Genomic DNA, 15,061 nt, shown 5'->3' with positions numbered 1-15,061 from the left:
AGGCTACCACCTGCGCTTCATCCCTGGTGGCCAGTGGTAGGCAGTAGGTTTGTTCATCTTTCGCTCTATTGTTTTATTGTATTGCCTGTATTTCATTGTTGTGTCTGTGACTGCTGTTGTTCTGTCTTCCCCCGCTGCCTGTTCGTGGTCCGTGCCCATTTTCGTCCCTCTGTTCCCCTCGCTGTCCCTGTGTCTCTCAGCCCGGTTTTTCCTTCTGTACCCCTTGCTTCCCCGTGTCTCTGCCCATTTTTTCCTTCTGTACCCCTCGCTGCCTACGTGCCTCTCCGCCCGTTTTTGCCTTCTGTTTCTCAGCCGCCCCTTGTGCCCTGTTTGCCTTCTGTGACACTCGCTTTTCCTGTATTTCTGTGCCCTTTTTGCCTTCTGTGCCAGTCATTTTTCCCTGTATTTCTGTGCCCTCTTGCCTTCTGTGACACTTGTTTTCCCTCGTTTTTTGTGCCCTTTTGCCTTCTGTTCCCTTCATCGTCCCTCACCGCCCCACCACTGCGTCCCCTGCGTCCCGCCCCCCTGACTGCCCACTGCCCATTCGCTGCCCCCACCTCCCACCTCCCAGCTGCTCCTCCCTCCCACCACCCCATATATGCCGGCCACTGCGCGGCCGCGCCACTGTTGTGCCGAAGGCACGCCTAAGGCACGCCCAAGGCACGCCCATCTGTGCCAGTCCGTGCCTGGACCGTGCCCAGCGCCAGGATCCCTGGCCCCCGCACCCGCCACGACGACCACCGCCACTACGACGCCAGCACTCTGCACGCTCTCAACTCCGGACGGAACCACACCTGCTTCAAGGCCGCTCCGAAATGCACACACGGTCCCTTCACCTGCCGGAACTGCAGCTACACCAGCCTCAGAGCCGACGAACCACCCGCCAAGAAAGACACCAACCACCTTCGATGCATACTACTGAACACCCGCTCCGCATGCAAACACACTGTCGAGCTCTGAGACCTGCTCAACACAACATCCCCGGACGTCGCCTTCCTGCCAGAGACCTGGCTGAACGACTCCTCCACACCCGACATCGCCATAGCCATCCCAGACGGCTACAAGATCACCCGCAGAGACTGCACCAATGGAGTCGAGGAGGAATTGATATTGTCCACAAGAACAGCATCAGGGTCTCGACTAGCACCGACGACGCGCTCAGCTCCACCGAACACATGCACTTCCAGATCCACACGGACCCTAACTCCACCCTCAGAGGCACCCTCATCTACCGCCCCCCTGGACCCCATCCCCAGTTCAGCGACTCCATCGCCGACTTCATCAGCACGCATGCCCTGAACTCCACCGACTACATCCTCCCCGGAGACCTGAACTTTCACCTTGAGAACAACAACGACAATCGATAACCTCGCCAACTTCGGACTGAAGCAACTCGTCACAACGCCCACCCACTCCGCCGGCCACACGCTCGACCCCGTCTTCTCCTCAAGCCCGCACGTCTCCGTCAGCCACACCACTGAACTCCTCTGGACCGACCACTGCTGCATCCACTTCGTCTTCCAGAAACCCACCACACACCACCGCACCCAACTGATCCACCACCGCTGCTGGAGCAAAATCACCGAAGACCAACTACATGCAAACCTCGCTCTCAGCCCACCCACCGAACACTCCAACACCGACGACGCTGCCCACAGCCTCAGACGCTGGATCGAGGACTGCACCAACACCCTCGCCCTGCTGAAGAAACCCCCTCACAGAGACACTAGCAAGAGGGCCAGCTGGTTCACCCCAGAACTCCTTGCCACCAAGCAAGCCTGCAGGAAACTAGAGAAGGAATGGCACAGTGAACAAACTCCGGACAGCCACGCAGCAAGGACGCCATCCGCAACCACCACCACCTCATCAGGGCGGCCAAGAGGACCTCCTTCAAAGACCGCCTCGACAACAACACACACAAGGAGCTCTTCAACATCGTGAAGGAACTCTCCAACCCCAGCTCCAACACCAACAACATCCTGCCTTCACAAGCCCTGTGCGACTCCCTCGCCACCTTCTTCCACCGCAAGATAGCAGACATCCACGACAGCTTCAACATACAGACAGCCCCAACAGACAGATACACAACAGACCCTGAGCACACCATCGACCACGACCCCCTGCTAGCCTGGGCCAGCGTGAGCGTCGATGACACCATCAAGACCATGAGCACAATCCACTCCGGCTCTCCGTCAGACCCATTCCCGCACCACATCTTCAACAAAGCAAGAGAAATCGTCAACAGACAGCTAACCCGATAAATCGAAGAAAACAGAATCCTGGACCCTTCCCAGTCAGGGTTCCGCAGCAACCACAGCACCGAGACTGCCCTCAACGCCGCCACCAATGACATCAGGACCCTGCTGGACAACGGTGAGACCGCAGCACACATCCTCCTAGACCTCTCCGCTGCCTTCGACACCGTCTGCCACTGCACACTATGCGCACGCCTCCACGCAGCAGGGATCCGAGACAAGGCTCTGGAATGGACCACCTCTTTCTCTCCAGCAGAACCCAGAGCATCCACCTCCCCCCATTCCGTTCTAAAGCCTCCGAGATCATCTGTGGCGTACCCCAAGGATCCTCCCTCAGCCCGACACTGTTCAACATTTACATGGCCCCGCTCGCACACATCGCCCGACAGCACGACCTCAACATAATCTCCTACGCCGACGACACTCAACTGATCCTCTCCCTCACCAAAGACCCCATCACCACCAAAGCCAACCTCCACGAAGGAATGAAGGCCGTCACCGACTGGATGAAGATCAGCTGTCTGAAGCTGAACTCGGACAAGGCGGAGGTCCTCATCCTCGGCTCCAACCCTTCAGCCTTGGACGACTCCTGGTGGCCGACGGCACTGGGGGCAGCACGACACCCACTGACCATGCACGCTACCTGGGAATCATCCTCGACTCAACGCTCTCAATGACCAAGCAAGTCAATGCTGTCTCCTCCTCCTGCTTCAACACCCTCCGCATGCTCCGCAAGATCTACAGATGGACCCCGACAGATACAAGAAAGACAGTCACCCAGGCCCTCGTCAGCAGCAGACTCAACTACGGAAACGCCCTCTATGCGGGAGCCCCGACCAAGCTCATCAAACGACTACAACGCATCCAAAACACATAGGCACAACTGATCCTCGACGTACCACGACATGGCCACATCACCCTCCACTTGAGAAACCTGCACTGGCTCCCCGTCAACAAGAGGATATCCTTTAAGCTCCTCATCCACGCACACAAAGCACTCCACAAGACCGGCAAAGCCTACCTCAATGGCTCTCCTTCTACATCCACAACCACCAGCTACGCTCTGCCGACCTCTCACTCGCCACCGTCCCGTGCATCCGAAGAACAACCACCGGCAGGAGATCCTTCTCCCACCTCGCCGCCAAGACATGGAACACCCTCCCACTGAGCCTATGACAGACCCAAACCTGCTGACCTTCCGAAGGGTACTCAAGACCTGGCTGTTCGATCAGTAGCGGCCCCCACCTCAGCGCCTTGAGACCCTCGAGTATGTAGTGCGCTTTACAAATGATTGATTGATTGGTTCAATGGATCAAGATGAGAGCTTGAGCGGAGGGCCTAAGTGTCTCGCTCGAAAGATAATACATACACTTGTCTATTTATCACTTTTTTCAAAACATTTAGTGGAATTTCTGGTGACCGCAGGCTTGTTTCCTCTGTTTTCAGTGTGCTAACGGCTTTGCCAAGGCCAATATGCCAGACCGAGCCTGTCTCTTCGAATATTGATCTCAATTGATGTCTTAAGGAGTCGTCTGGAGCCCTCAGAATCCTTAGGTGTAAACAAAAATTAGGTGGGTCAATATGTGCTCTTATGTTCATGGTGTGAACCCTGAATATCTAAACCAGAATATTGATGGCACAGAATATCGAGTACACAATATTGAAACTAAAATATCGACAGGTAAGTAAGTATTGATTTTCCATATCTACCTCCACATATATGTACTATTGAGATATATATATGTAGATGTGGAATTATGAGTAGTAAGTCTATACTTTCCTACAGGCACTTACCTTTCGTCATTTTGTCTCTCAATATTCTGCCCAAGATATTATCATAGATCGATATTCTGGAGGTCGATATCCAATCGTACAACCTGTGTGCATGGATTAATAGTCTGTTTGTATGTGCCTACATTCATTTGTATGTCATTTGCTTTCTCGCAATAAGTGCGCCGGTATGCCCAGACGCAGGATCCGGAATTACTGTACCACAAGAGTCAAGCTGATGAGGGGTGATACCCCAAAACCAGTCCAAGGATGCTTGTTTCCAGTACAGGGAGGACCTGGACTTGCAGTTCAGCTGGACTGTTCCCATGAGGAGCCGGATCCAAACTGGGGGGCATGGTGAGCAAAAGAACGATGATGGATTCAACCCAGATCCATGACTGAGGGTGAATGTTTGATTTTTTTCTGCATTTCATCCATCATTTTTGTGTCTTTTACATTCATTTGCATGCACGTGAGTCAGTATGTATTTTTTATATCTGACTGCACATGACACAAATCCCTCGTGTGGGACCACATGGCAATCTTTAGAAAGGCTAAGACGCTTACCTACATTGGCTCAAGATTAATGCATTACATGAAAGCGCTTGGAAGGGTGAGTGCTTGATGGCTAACCATCATTTTCTTTTCTTCCACTTGCACTCATCATAATGCATAACATGGTGCAGTGCATAATATGCATGCATTTTTACGAAATAAAATGTATGACTTAAGAATATAAGACCTTGTTTAGATTCTAAAGAGTTTATATTAGTGCTCAATGGACTTCTGGCAGAAAGGGATGTTTATGAAATAATAGAATCCATTCCAGCGAAATTTTGTATAATGTAAGTTACACAGAACAAGAGCAATAAATATGTGATGGTTTTCTGCAACCAAGTCATAGAGGAAACACAAAATAGCCAATGAAGCGTTGCAAAATCAGAAAATGAGTTTCCAAAATTGTCTGGTTAGCAATGAGAAGAATATTCTTGAAAAATAAACCCTTTCAAATTTCTAAACATGAGCTGTTCTCCTACCAAGCACAAAGTTGGATGCAGCAGACAACCAGCTGACAAATTAGGGGAGGAAGAATAAGGGAAAGAAATACGTCTTGAAATTGAATTTATGTCTGATGAAAGGCCACTATCAGGGCTGTGGAGCAAAAAATACAAATGCGAGAAGTAAGTGCTTTCTGTATCTCATTTCATCTGATAAATGAGCGCGCGCATGCTGGCAAAAAAAATGTACTTTCAAGAAATAAGCAGAAGCCATTTGTAAAAGAATACCTTTACCTTTTGAGCAAAGCCATCATAAATCCGGCTCTAGTATCTTAGTAAAGAGAGGGACAAAGAAACAGATGAGGAGAGAATGCTGAAGATAAATCATGCCCACCTGTGCACAAATGGAGCAAATGTTCTTTTGCGCGTTTTCCTTCTTTTGTCATAGGAGGTTGAGAAAACTTGGGGGCATATTATCAAGGCGGAGCTATGAAATTATCGCCGCTTTTTTCCGTCCGTTTTCGGGCGAAAAGCGGCGATAATTTCATCACCTTATCAGCAAAGACACGCTATCGCTTGTTTTGCTGACTTAGCGCCCGTTTCCAGCACGCCTAACTTTTCATCGCTAATGAGATGCAAAGTAGGCGTGGCTGTGAAACCAACCAGGGAAAATATCGCGAACGCAGCTTCGCGATATTAACTAGGAAGGTTAGCGATTTTTTAAATCGCGCTAAGTATGCCTTAACGCAGGAATTTAACGTCTGTTAAGTTCCTGACTAAGGCATACTTAACATGGGGGGTGGATACTGTGGCTAAGACCACAGGCCCTATCATCTAGGATATCGATGTTTTCCACCATGGAAAACGGCGATATCCACACTATCCCTTGAATTTTTATCGCTTCGGCGATGCGCGTTGTTGATAACGCACTCACCGGGCGATAAATTCCAGAGATAGCTGGCGATAAATATACAAGCGCTAAGAGCGCATTGCGATATTTATCGCCGGCCCTTGTTAATATGCCCCTTGGTTTACTCTAGTATTAATTGAGGGCACCCTGGTTAAGCATTGTTGCAGGGATTCTGCTGATACACAGAACTATGCGAAGAACCCCAGGACCTCAGTGAATTGTGGTGTACCAGAAACTCACCTCAGAACCCAGAACCCAGTATCCGGCTAGCATAAGTGTCCCATTCGTTATCCGAGGTTTAGCTCGGCGGTCCCAATGAATAGACAACCCAGAACAAGCGACTCAGTACATACTCAGGAATGGTGGGAATCGGAAATACCTGTTCGTATATTATTCTCACATCAGTCCACAACAATAATCAACAGAGACACGTTGTAAATAAAAGGGGTTTATTTTTATAGACCACGTGTCCTAAGATGCAGTACTTTGGCTAATACAAGCAGACAAATGATTAATATCAAAACCAGCAACATAGTTACAATACCATAGAATATAAAAGGGGTGATCATATTATAATGACAGTGGATACTACCACCTTCCCTTTACTAAGAAGCTAATATTATTATTATGCTAATAGAAGGTCTCTTAGGCTTGAATAGGGGACCCCATACCTCAAAGATCAGCTTAGTGAAATCACATCACAGGAGCATCAGGAGTCTTCTCGCAGGAAGGCTCGTCTTCGGTCTGAATAATAAACATGATGTCTGTGATACTAAAAGCACTAATTTTCAGGCATTTGCAGCTGCGCGTGTGTTATGGCTAAATAGTGGGCCGATCAACCTAGAGTGAAAAACATGCATTGTGTAATAACCCAGACTGTTTGTCACACCATGTACAGACCAAGGTCGCTGCGCAGAGTTTGGGATGGTAACAACAGATTGCTCTTGTGTGAAGCAAGTCTCGAGTCAGCAGTTTGTTTTAAGAAATAACATGTAAACGTAGTGCCGTGTGCAAAAGCAAAAAGATGGCTTTCTAACATCTAACGTGGTTATGCTAACTTAACAATGCCTGTACGTAATCAGAGAGAACTCACTACACTCCCCCTTGATCGAAGCACTATTTAGTAGGCAAGAAAAGAGAGAACGCAGAGTTCAGTTTCGTCAGAGCAGAACAAGGCGTAACCAATCCAAAGGGTCAGAATGAGTAAAGTCTGAAACGAAAAAATTGAAAAACAAAAGCGGAAACTGTGGTGTCCGGAAAAAAATATAATTAAATTAAAAAAAAACTCAAAACAACCATCAGGGAGAAAGCAAAAAAAGAAAAAGATAAATGCCTCGGCAGGGTGTTGTCCAGGAGCGACAGGCGCCAAGGACGACAGTGCAGTCAATCCATGAATGTATAGGCAGCATATGTGGCAACCGCTTCCAACAAAAAATCATTTGCAGGGCCAGCGAAAGTCTCAGCCATCCAATCCATCAACGAGAAGGAACACACGTGTTCTTCAATCAGCGGAGCTTCCAGCACGATCAGAGGGCATCCGGAATGTTCCTCCAAATAGCTCATAGCCAAGAAGTTGTAGGCAGCTGTAGAGATGTCCCAATTACCCAGGATCCCATGTGCTGCTCCACAAGCCATTATCCGGACACCAGAACAGGTCAACTCGTGAGACACTAAGGGCCTCACTAGTCGATCGAAATCCGGCACCGGAGACACCAGGCTGGTCAAGCACAAATCCAAAGGCCATTCAAAGGGACAATCCAGGCAGTGAAGCACAGGCTGCACGCAGGTGAAGTAGCAATACCGGAAAGATAATCCATATGCCAGGCTTAAGGTCGCCAATGGCAGAGTTCCATAAAAGTCAAGCATCCTATCTCGAAGAAGATGCAGGCGGGACAGGTGCACGTGCGGCACAGAAGGAGCAGCCATTCCGTAGGATGAAAAGGAAAAGCAGCACACCCGCCACTAGCGCCAGAAGCAGCGGAACACCTCCAAAGATGCTCGAGAAAAGGGAATGAAAAAAGCCCGGAACCACACCAAAAATAGTTTGGAAAGAGGTCACGAGACCCGAGCCCACAAGTTTAAAAAAATGAGCCAGGCCGGTTGTGGACGAGGCATTGAAAATAGTTTGGATCAAAGAGCCGAAATGCAGGGGGAGGTCAGTATTCAGAAGCGCCTGTACCTCTGTGCGCGTATTAGCAACGTGAAGGTCGAATGTTTCACGAGAGGAAGTCAAAGACACCTCTTTTTGGGACAATAAGGCTCTTATTCTGCTCAACTTGTTGAACTCTGCTTTCAAGGTTGGAATCGAAGGCCAGATGGAAGCATCCAGCCGCCCATGCGGGGGTGGAAAGAGAACATTATTGCAGCAGACCACTTTCTGCGAGACAGTTACAATATACGGGATTCCCACTAACATCCCACAGCAAGCTTCACTATTCAAAATCAAATAACTACCGTTAGCAAGCAGTGTGAAAGAAGGCGTAATCACAGGCACTGGGACACCCCGTAGGATGCATGCCAAGTTCGGTGCTTGTACATTGCATGCGCCGTGTAATTGAATGTGCCTACATACCAAGGAATGGTCAGGTGACGTGGTACATTCCTCGCCCTTCAAATAAACCTCAGTCCCGTCCCTAGTACATCTATACGTAAAGGGGAGGGACCAAACCTCATGTATGAAAGCGGTGCCCAGCGGTTCATATCTACCCAAAGCATAATGTTTCATACAAGACGTAAACTTAAAAAGCGCAAAAGGTAGAGTTATCAATCCGTGGACTAACCACGTAGCCGAATTGATCTCTGCTACAGAAAAAGGCAATGGTTCTAATTTTTCAATATGTAACAATGAAAATGTAGCATCCTTCATGGACATAAATCGCTGCTTGTCAGTAAGGTTAAAAGGAAGGAACAACGATGAAGTGTTAAGATAGTCCCAAGGGACTCTCCCTGCCTTTAAAGTCTGCAATGTCCATGCAAACTGCATAACAGAACGCAACTGGTTTTGACCATGATATAACACAGACATATCATCATGCACAATATCAACTACTGATGAAACAATATTATCTAATGTATAAATCCTAGAAGAGAGAGTGCTAATGCTATTATCTATAACGGCTAAAACCTTCTCCATGTTTGCTTGGTCAATAGCTCGCAATCTGGAAGCCGCCTCAATCTGTGACAACTTCCAGACTTCGTTGTAAATAGCATACGCCCACCTCTTGGTTCTGCCACCCACAGGACCCTTAACAAAATCATTCAAATCTATTTTGTCATGTAATTGTGATAAATGAACTTTGACAGACGCCAAAGTGGAATGTTGCAGCCAAGATTGACATAACTTGCCCACAGAGTATGTAGTTACAGTATGTGACGACTCAAACCGAGGGTCTACGCGTTCCTGAGTATACCCCGGTTTCAGTCCCAGAAAACGTCGTTGACAGAAATCTGAACTGCTTTGCCAAATTAACCAACCCTCACTATTAACTTTCGAAATATTGAAAGATGTATTTGAAACTAAGGATTGCAAAGCAGCAAGGGACAGATCTGTGTGGTTATCCCAATTGGGATAAGCGCCCAGATCCGGCACTGCAGGCGACTTTAATTTTTTAGAAGTAGCCAATCCAAAACAGGTGGTTTGGAAGATGGATGAATTTAAAAATAAAATATGATTTGGTATAAGACAGGCACGGTGTAAAGCCTCTGTACCCTGTACCTGCCACGGCTTGGAACCCCAAACCGACTTTAGATCAATAGTAGCCTTCCATACATCATAACCTTTGATTGACAACTCGTCCATAAAGGACTTAGAATAAAGTAGCTTCGTGTGTGTCAGTCTAACCTTTGCGGCAGACTCAGGCAGCACCTTAAAATAAAACGCTGCCGGGTTGGAAACACTGAAATCCGAAAAATATGAGTACTTGTTAACTAGTGTTTGTGAACTTCCGAATTCGGGAGTAGGACAGTGTTCCCATTGGGTAAAATTTACAAAATTTCTAAATGTATTTGCTTTATGCAGGAAATGATTGCCATAATGTTGAAAACAATACTGTTCCGCATAATTAGCCGCATTTTCGTATAAATCTTCAGCATCAAAAGCGGCATAATATTTCAAATCAGAAAACAGTGATTCAATGGCGTGTACATCCCAATCATCAGAACGTATGTTCTGCCTAACCACATCACCCATAGAAACACGAAATACATTAGGTACATTAATGACCTCTGTAGGCCCATGAATTTGGAATTTAACAGCATCCCATGCGATTCCATCCAAGACGGGCCAGGCAGTAATATTCACAAAAGTCTGGTCCCTCTTCATGATGTGGGACGAGGAGTGGGGGGCCAAAGTTCCATTGATAAGTCTAATTGTCGATCTCTCACTCAGATAGTGGCCATCCACAAGACGGAAAAAAACTATCACGAATCCAATGGACATAAACAAAAAAATACTGAAAAGCAACAGCCAAATGAATGTCCAAGGGGCAATCAAAAAATGTCTCTTAAACCAGCTGAAAAAAACAGCAATGTTCGATGGGGGGCTTGAAGACAACGAGTTAGTGTCAAAGGAGAAACGGGACTGTCCAAGCGCCGTAGATTGTAAAACAGGCGAGGGACCACGTGTAGGATAAGCATACTCAGTCTCTTCGGGCAAACCACCAGCCGATGGTATCAACAAGGGATCAGTAACCGATTGCATCTCGATGGCAACATCAGGCAAGGTGTTAGAAGCAAGAGTCAACATTGAATTTCTTTGCATCGTCTGGCATGAAACTGCTGGAGTCATGCTAAGAAGTATCGGCCACTCGCTGAAGTTTGACATTGTCAATAGAGATGTACCTGTTTTCTTTGCGACCAGGAAGTGGAGGTAAAATGACTGTTCTTGTACCCTGCACACCAAGCACTGGAACTGGTGCACGATAAGAGGGGCCGAACTCCTTCTTGTTCTCCACCTTCTCACGGACCAGATCTCCAACTCGGGGTAGCCAGCCGACTACCGGAACCTGAACTTCAACTTCAGATGTGGAGGGCATGTGTTCCTTCGATAGAGTGTCTCTGGCTTCTTGTAGAGTCTGTAAAACAGCACAGTGATCATCTACGTCAAAGGGTGCGGTCGACGCCGCCATGTCTAGACCATCAAGGTCTGGTACAAACATTCTGATTCCGAAGAGCATCATGTACGGGGTCCGCCCACCCAGAGACCTTCTAGGGAGATTATTAAGTGCACGTTGAACGTTATACAAATGGGCTAGCCAGTTCCGGCCTGTGCCTAAAACACGGGCTGTCAATGATTGCTTTAAGTCACGGTTCATTCGCTCCACCACACTATTACCCTCAGGTCGGTAGGGGGACGAAAATTTGACTAGGACCCCCAAATTTCTCATAGCCTCCTTGTAAGCCTTAGAGGCGAACGCAGGGCCCTGATCAGAATGGAAGGTACCACACGCAAAGGTTCCCACAAAGACACGCAAATCTCTGATGACAGTCCGCGAGTCAGCACTCCTTTGTGGCCATACCCACAGAAAACGCGTGCACGAATCCACTGCAACCAAGATGTACTTGTACGCAGTATCAGAAGAAAAAGGACCGCAGTGATCCAAATAAACACAACCAAATGGTTTATTGGATATGTACAACTGCGTTTGTGATGGGCGCGCAACAGTAGAAGGTTTAATCTGTTGGCAAATGTCACAATCAAGAACATAAGCGCGCGCTTGTTTATATAAACCAAACCACCAGTAACGTTGTTGTAGCAGAGATATAGTGGCTGACACTCCGGCGTGGGCTGACGCCAACCCCTCATGAGCAGCCAGAATCAGTGCGGGTCTGCAGTCCGCGTTGGGAATAATTCTGTCACCAACGTCGTTAATCCTCACTAATGGGACATTATCAGGACTTAAATGGTAAATGTAACGAGAAGGAAAACCCTTCGGGTAATCGCCTCCCTTTTCTGTAGCAGCAATAGCTGCCAAGATGTCATCATCAATCTTACTCTTTGATCTGGTTACTGCTGCCACTAAGTATGTAGCCACTGCTGTTTTTGCTGCCTCGTCAGCCAAGCTGTTGCCGACAGCATGGACACCAAGTCGTTGGTGACCAAGAGTGTGAATTACATTCACGAGTGGGAGACGTTCTTTAAAGTCTGCCACTCGAACCCAAAGCGTTTTATGCTTAATTGTGCCACCTTTTGTGTCTCGATAATCATTCTGAGACCAGAAGTGTAAATTGTCATTATAGGACTGGACACAGTAGAAAGAATCACTCACAATTAGAGTAGTGACTCGGGGATCAGCAAACTCCAGTGCAAGCACTAGAGCCCGAAGCTCCGCCAATTGCGCGGTACAATCGCCCAATGACTGCGCATGCACTGCATCAGATTGGAATTCACCATTTACGAAAGTACCTACGACAATTGCGCAAGCCGCTGAGTAGGCGTGCTTTGATCCAATTGCGGGCTGCGCAGACCCGTCAGTGTATATGACACAATGGTATTCTTCGAGCGGGCGCAAAGACAGAGGAGCCGGATGAACGAATTCATACTGCAAGAACTCTTGAGTCTGTAATGAGGCATCAAAGATGTAGGTGACGTCTGGCGACGTCAGTGTCGTGGCCCATTGTATCCACCGAGGATGCAAAGCTTTAGAATTTGGTACACTTGCCTTTGTCACCGCTTCTAAGGCGGGATAGGGTGTTACAACCAGAATCTGTTTCCCATGTGACAGTGCGCGTTCTTTAAGGATCGCCATCTGTACAGCAGTCAGAACTTTTTCGACCGCGGAAAAACGTAATTCAGCAGAGGTGTACAAGTGGGATTTGTACGCAATGGGGACTGTATCGCCCTCATTAAACGTCAAATACGTGAAACCCACGGCGCCTGGCACTATTCTTATTACCAGGTTGGTGCGGTTATCACGTGTCAGCAAATATTGTGAAGCAAGAAGGTCAGCCTGTAAAGACTGTAAAATTTTAGAATGTTCCAGCTGCCAGCTAGACTTCGAAAATGTGGGTTGTACCAAGGCGTAAAGCGGCTTGATACGCTGGGCATAATCAGGAATGTACGTACGGCCGAAATTTAGAAAGCCCAGCAGAAATTGTAATTTCTTTAGTGTCGTTGGCGCACTCAAGCATGCGCACTTCTCCAGAAAGTGGGGAGCTAACCCCTTACCTTCATTATTGAGCTCGTAGCCCAAAAACAACACTGTATATTCCGCGATGTGAGACTTCGCAAAATTGAATTTGTAGCCATAGTCAGCAAAACTCACTACAATATTGTCGACTCGAGACAGATGCGGCAACAGCTCGTCATCCGTGAGGTAGATATCGTCAACATAGGAGTATGCCTCGGGGTCTATTCTTTCTAAGAGAGAAACCACGCGAGCGGAAAAGACGCCAGGGCTATTTTTGTAGCCCATGGCTAATCTCGTAAACTGTTTTTGTTTTCCGCCCGAAGTAAACGCTGTCCACTGGCTACTCAGTGTGGACAGGTTATGGCTAAAAAAGCCATTGGAAATGTCAAGTGTCGTTTTAAACCGTTTACGCACGAGACTGTCGACTAGAGCCGAGCTATGTGTATTTTGTACCGCGCAGGTCCGGCAATGGGAGTTTAGGTGCCGGTAATCCAAAACTAAACGGTACGAGCCGTCAGGCTTCGTCACAGTGAATAAAGGGTTATTCATAGGGGACACACATGTTTCAATTACACCCTGATATTCCAATTGTTCAAGGATCGCCGCGACGTGAGGTCTAGCTTCACGACGCATGGGATATTGGGGCTGTGGCTGGGGCATAGACCGCAATGGAATCTCATGGCAGGGGGACAACCGGTCCCAACCCACCTGAGTACGATACACCGCTGGCGCAAGCGCCAGCGCCCACTCACCAGCGTACATTTCAGCTTGGTCCTTAGGCACCGTGTGCGCAAAGGACGGGAGGATTTTCTCCTCCCCTCTAGGAGCTTCCAAAATGAAGGCTGGGGGCCAATCTGCCTCCGCTAGGAGGATATCATAGGTGGTGGTCAGATTATCCCAAAAAATCCCTTTTATAGTACGTTGTATGTCACCCTCTATTAATAAGACTATTTCATAAAGTCTATCAGGGGGAGCCACTCTGGTATCAGCTGTTTCAACAGTAACCAATACATCAGTTGCTGTCGCCGCCAGAAATGGACGCAGAGCTTGACGGACTATGGTAATTTCTGCCGCGCTGTCCAGTAGCGTCAGCGCCCATGTCCGGTTCTGAAGCTGTGTCCGCACTATCTGAGGCATATTTTGCCGTCAGAGCCGCCACTTTCTTCTTCTGAAACGGGGGTCTTTGTCGAGCAAACTCGTCCTGCTTGCCTTTACCCTCAGTCTGTCGGGGTTGGTCACGCTGTTGTGGAGCACCCCGACCTTTGCCACCGCCTCCGCCACCAGACTGTGTAGCCGATGTTTCCTGTGAAGAACGAGGAGAGCGCGGTTCAGAAACCTGAAATCTATCAGGAGACTTAATAGTAGCACGATCTCGCAGATCATAAGTGCGTTCACTACTTGACTGAACGGGAGAGGCAGGCCGAGAGCCCTGTTTCTGCTGCTGCTTTCCCTGTTGTTTAGTCCGCCAAGGTTGTTTTGGAAAAATTGGCCGACCATCCTTACCAAAAGTTTCTGCCTTACCCTGCTGCTTAGAATCGGGATTTTTGATCACAGGCTTAACTCCTAAAGAGCTACGACCCAAATCACGATATGCTTCTGCAATTATTTTTGCAAATTCCTGCGGCTTGTCCTCTTCAGCAACTTTCTTCAGTTCATTACGAACCTGAAAGTGCAACGCATCACCCTTAAGGTTTCCCATTATCATGGTAGCCACCAGGCCAAAATCTCCGAGGAGCCGCATCCCCAATTCTATCGCAGACTCCGCTCCATGGTCCTCTTGAACCTGTTTAATTATGGAGGGCAGCTGTAACATAGACGGAGTGCCGAAGCACTGCGCGTACGTCGCAGCAAAAATCTTACCCCAAGATACACAATCATCCATATGGGGAACTAAGTCTTTAGGCAAACTAATGGTGAGGATCCTGTGTTTTTCCACAGGAGTTGTATGCGGATAAACCGCCTCTATTTGGTCAAATTTTTCAGCAAGCCAAAAAGGATAAT

The sequence above is a fragment of the Triturus cristatus genome, chromosome 11 (assembly GCF_964204655.1).
Source record: "Triturus cristatus chromosome 11, aTriCri1.1, whole genome shotgun sequence".
Classification (NCBI taxonomy): domain Eukaryota; kingdom Metazoa; phylum Chordata; class Amphibia; order Caudata; family Salamandridae; genus Triturus; species Triturus cristatus.
The sequence above is the reverse complement of the archived record's forward strand: the minus strand, read 5'-3'. Positions refer to the sequence as shown.